This window comes from Scardinius erythrophthalmus (genome assembly GCF_964197995.2).
Source record: "Scardinius erythrophthalmus genome assembly, chromosome: 1".
Taxonomy (NCBI): Eukaryota; Metazoa; Chordata; class Actinopteri; order Cypriniformes; family Leuciscidae; genus Scardinius; species Scardinius erythrophthalmus.
This window is the reverse complement of record NC_138221.1, coordinates 40628900-40634918: the sequence shown is the minus strand read 5'-3', so window position 1 is coordinate 40634918 and position 6019 is coordinate 40628900.

Sequence of the window (6019 nt, the reverse complement as noted above, 5' to 3'; positions counted from 1 at the left end):
ACCTAAACAGTCCTCCATCCCTCCCATAGTTAAAATTTAAAAAAATTGTCACCAATCACTCTTGTCGCTCCAAACCCGTAAGGCTTTCGTTCATCTTTGAAACGACAAATGAAGATATCTTAAATCTGAGAAATTTCTGTCCCTCTATTTACAATCACTATCAAAAACTATCACTTTGACGCTTCAAAAAGTTCATAAAGAGATCACAAAACAAATTCATATGATTAAAGGTTTAGTCCAAATTTCTCCAGAGATTTGATCGCTTCATATGAACAGATTGAATTTGGGCTTTTATTCGCATATAAACATTGATCAACAAACAAACAGAAGCTAAACAGTACATGCTTGATTGTGGAAGCTCAAACGTGCTGCGTAACACACGAGAATAAACCTCATTGGTTTTTCACACGTCAAGCAAACATGCTTGAGCTTCCATTTACCATATCTGATGTTTGCTGTCTCTCACATGAGATCACAGCAATAGCAAACCACAACCACCCAACCATCCAATCAATTCCCGATAGACAAATAAAGTCCTGCCCTACATTTTTACTTGTTTGAAAAGCCATTTCACTCAGATATACATCACAATAGGGAAAAAAGACTATTGCGACTTCCATTTTATGCATCCTTTAATGGTCCTTAACTCTCATATGCAGTATTAGGCATGCAATTCAATCTAGTGAATCAGTTCATAACGGTTTGCTCTCATATGTAGCCTGGGAAGTCTGACTCATTCTTGGTTCGTGCTAAATGGTCCTTTTATTTTGGGAAGTCCGATTCATTCTAGTGAATTGGTTTATGATCAATGGTCAGATAAAGCATTGGAAAATCCACATTTATTCTAGTAAATCGGTTCATTCTAAAGGGTCCTTTAGACCCTACATATCCACTCTGATATGTAGCGTGCACAAAATATTTACCATTTCTAGTCCCTGTCCTATTTTCAACTCAGTTTTGTGAATTATGGTGTTTTGTTGTATTCAGTATAAATGTTGGTACTGACAGACTAATTGAAGTTGTTTATTGATTGTAAGCCTTCATTGTTTTTATTGAGACCAAAATTATTAAATTATTTGATAGTTTTATTTATTAATTGTAAAAGCATAACTCCCCCTTAAGTATCTTCAATAGTTTACTTTGTTGTAGGTTATAGAGCAGCTAACTCTTCAAAAGAGTAGTCTGACTACAGTGAATATTTCCACAGAGATGGAATGACCATCATTCATGAAGTTCAACACCGTACCTGCCTCTTTAATGTTCATTTATTAAATGTTAAATATAGCTACATATTCTGGTTAAAATGTCTCCAGATACCGTCTGGGTCTGGTGAGATCCATAAGCTGACTCACCATAGAACTAATGCACACATACATAGCACTTTATTGTCTGAACATTAAAGCATGCGTGTATTGCTGTGTTTGATGTGTGTAGAGGTAATAGCCCTAATAAGACTCTCTCATTCTCTGTTAAGACGTAATGAGAATAATAGTTGTGCTCCATCAAACAGATCTGTGCTTTCACTGTCTGCCCAGATCCTCAACCCAGACCTCGTCTAATGACTGTTTATCAGTACTTACCTTTATTAAAGACACAAAGAAAAAGGTTGGAGGTGAAGCAGGCCAGAGAATTCATGTTTACAAGACAACAGCCACGTCATGTGACGGCTTTGTGAATAAAAGCTGATTTGGTACTAAACCAAAGTCTAAAAACAGTTAACTTAAGCCTCGTTGACTACATTTAAGCACACACACACACACACACACACACACACACACACACACACACACACATACACACACACACACAGATGCACGCATGCTTCAACAAAGGAATTTCTATCCCTTGGGGCATGTCAAGCAGAGAAAGGTAAAGTTCAGACAGAAGGGAGGGATAAAGAGTGAGTGAGTGAGCATATGGATGAATAAGTGAAAAATGTGCAGCAGAGAGATGGCTAATGTGAATAAGTTACTGTTTGACATTGGTTTCACACAGAAGCAAGCAAACTGCAGATGAATATGCTGCTGGTGAACCGCAGGGGTCTGTGAGGGATGATACAGCACTAGTTTAATAATGAATCCTAAAGCCTTCATTTCCCCAAAGCCTAGCATCCACAGCCTTCTTCTCACGCACACATCCCCTATGAGAGGCAGCGACGGGGGAGAGAGTGTGTGTGTTCCTCAATGACTGGCTTTGATGTGTCTATTCTTTTTTATCCTTATCATTTTTCTTTTCATTTGCATATGCAAGTGTGTTTGTCTTTGTGTTGCTGTATATTCAAATATTCAATATTCCATCGTGTTTTAATTTAATCAGAATGTGTGTGTGAGGTGTGTTTGGTCAGGGAGGTCAAGCAGGTAGGTCTGTTACCCTCTGGGGACAGGACACTTTATCTGCCATCTTCAGTTTGGAAAGAAAACAGACACACTTAGCATAAAAATACCAGTTGGCTCTTTGATAAATTGGAAGTAAATTAAATCTCATTTTCAGGCTCATGACAAGATGAAACCCTGCAGGTCAGCCTGGGACAGTGATTTGTACATGATCAACTATTTCTTGTTTTATGATTTTGGACCACAAAAATATATATATTTTACGAAATGTTAAAATGAAAGTCAAAACAAAACAACAATAACTTTCATTGTATGGACAAAATCTTAAAATGTTGTGTTCATACAAGCTAAAGAAAGTCATACAGGTTTTGGATGAGGGTGAGTAAAAGGTGAGTAAAGGATGACAGAATTGTCATTTCTGGGTGAACTATCCAAGTAGGTCATGTATAGTAAAATATTTCATAAATATTATTTTCTGTTGCTTAGCAAATGTCCTTTATCCATAATGGCTTACATAGTTTTACATTGATTACTGGTTTATGCGTTACCTATTGGAACACACAATGATGCTTAGCTCCTTTGCCTTGAGCAAGAACACATTTCTATGAATTTGCTACCTTATGTTTAGCTATGCACCCTACAACATCATCATGTTAAATATCAAAGGAAATAAAAAAAGAGAATTGCAGAAGTTCAGAGGAGTGTTTTCATTTGAAAAGATAGGGAGCAATGTAATAAAAAAGTATTGTCTTAAAAAAAATTGGAATGAGCAAGTGAATGAGTGAGAGGGGGTTATAGAGAGAGAGAGGTGAACGATGGCACAGGGTAAGAATTTGGAATGTGAAATGAGTAATGTTATTGCTCAACCCACATCACAAAGCCACAGTGCCTGGAGCTATGACAAGCTGTGTGCATATCTCCATTCCTCCATCCATCCCTTCATTCCACCATCTCTCTGTACTTTTTACATTCTTTATCCCTTTTCCAACTGTCTATACTTTTAATGTATCTGTTTTAAGTTAAAGATTTAATCTCTTGTAGCTGCCGATATAATAAGGCAGGTAAGGGAATCGGTCCATAGAGCACGTTACTGGGTGAAACAACGCAGCGACGTTCTAAGAGCACTAATATACAGTCCAACAGGAGCCCTGGAACTTTTCACTGTTTGTATCACTCCGCTTCTCCATGTTTGAATGTTCAAGAAGACATACTATTAGGGACCGTTCGGTATTTATGGAAGGGGCCACCGGAGGAAAATAGGGGAGGGTCATGTCTTTTTATTCTTTGTTGAGGGGAGGGTCATCCAACTTTTTTTAGTCTAGGGGGAGGGTCACCCAACTTTTATATTCATTAAAACAGCAACATTTCAAAGTGGCTTGTTTGGTGCTATTTTTTTCCATTTAGCTCCATGTTGATCTCGCGTTATCAGCCCCCCTTCGATATCAGATGGGTCTGACCCAACAAAAATCCAGTTTGGCGCTGTTTGACAGTGCGCGCGCACTTCAGTTCGTGCTTAGAAAAAGTGCATCATCAGAACAGAATGCCAAAGAAATGTTTACCCGGCAAAGACTTAAAACACGAGCAAATAATGAACTGTTGTTAAGTGCACAGTGTGAGTGTAACTCTACCGCTGCATTAACATGTGATGTGAATGTACGTCGAGTTTAACAGTATTGGGACTGAGGCGAACTGCAGCTGATAGAATGTGCGCTGTAGGGCGATACTGCATATTTTAGTTTCCATTCTTATTTTGTTTCCACGATGTGTAAAATGTAGGGCTACCACCAGCCGCGGCGCTACCATTGGGCATTTTAGGTCCGGGCCCACCCATTTTCTACTATGGTTTTGTACGTTTCTTCATTCGGATTTGCGATGATCGATCCAAATTCTAAACAAACAGTTTACATGCTTCGTCCTTGTTACATTATTCATTAAGATAATAATTAATAAATGCACGCATAATTATCAGTGAACTTGATAAATGTTGCAGATATGTTTTACATGCATGCACAAACAAATGCCTTTCAACTTGTGTGTGCAAAATTCAGAATAAAATGAATGTGCAGCAATTTGTAGGGGAGACCGGGGACAGTTGTAACAGGGGATGGTTGCAACATGTCATTTTTCTCCAATCAGAAACAAGCTAGAGTGATGACACTCACACTGAACATGCACAGTTAGACCCTCCTCCCACCAAGAAAACGGTAGACACATTCAACATCTGCTGCTGCATTTATTGAACAAAACTTGTTTTGGAGGTATGAAAGTAATTTTTTTCACTAGATATATTTTTGTCATACTGTCCTGAAATTTTGTATGAATTAATCAAAACTTACTTAGTTTGAATTACTGTTGTGCTGACTTCTAAGTGACATGGTTAGCATGTGTCAAAGTCAGTGTGTCTAGCAGGAATATGATGTTCTGTCATGGCTGATAGGGTCGGGGACGGTTGCAACAAGTTATAAATTGCATGTTTAATAAAAGTTTGTTGCATTGCAAATTGTTCAATTCTTCCTGTCTGACACTAAAATATGGAGAGATTGAATAGCATCTGTAACACCTGCACACTGAATCTATGTAGGCCTATGTTCTACGCATGAACAAACAAAACTCAATAACCGTTATTTGATAAATATGACTAAATAAATAAATAATAGGCTACAATAATATTATTGAAATAAATAATACTATAATATTATAGTAGGCCTAAAACAGTTAATATTTTCAGAATTATATGCTCATTGAGACAAGAAGATTAAGTTAATTAATTAAATTTAAGGTATTTTTAATCATGTTGCAACCGTCCCTGGGTTGTGTTGCAACCGTCCCCTGGGTCGGGGTCAGTTGCAACATCTGACTTCTTCCATTCAAATAAATACTGTGAACGATATGTCATATATAATCATCTTTAAATGGTATGGGTAATTAGCAGACAGATGCAAGTTTAATATATACAAATTTGGCTGGTCTAGTCCAAATAGTCTCTGAGTAATTGAGAGAAATGCAAAAAGTGTTGCAACTGTCCCCGGTCTCCCCTACAGATACAGAGTCTGTAGGCCTACTGTGTTGTTACCATTAAATAAGCTCATTTAGTTTCATTTTTGTTAAAATATAATAATGTTATTTTTTCATCTATGTTGATGATGAAAAGTGAACCGCACACACGAGTACGCAATATCGAGAGACATGGAGCGGGTCAGACATGATTTTGACCACTTAATTAAGTTTTGTTTTGCAGAAAACGATTTTTTTAAGTGAATTTCGTTTTGTATAAATTGTATCTTAATTTTAAAAAACAATTTTATCAACCAATTGCCAAATACAAAATATAGCAGACAACACAATCATAGAGGCGCCCGCGTGGTCACTTGCACTGCTCGTAAACAGGAGCGCATCTCATCCTAACTTAACGAAACTCAGCATATGCCTCACAGACATGAAATATATTTTAAGAAAGCTTGAAATGTCTTTTTAACAATTTAAAACGAAAAGAAATAATGATGTGCATTTCTCTCTATAGGCGTGGGGTGCGTTCTCCGAAGCTACCTTAACGCTACGTCGTTCTTAAGTTGTACCTTAAGAAGTACCTTATCGTTAATACGTGTTTTCCGAAACCTTCTTAGTTAAGTATACCTTCTGTAAGTCATACGTTCGTAAGGTTGGTCTGGAGCGCTCTTAGCTATACC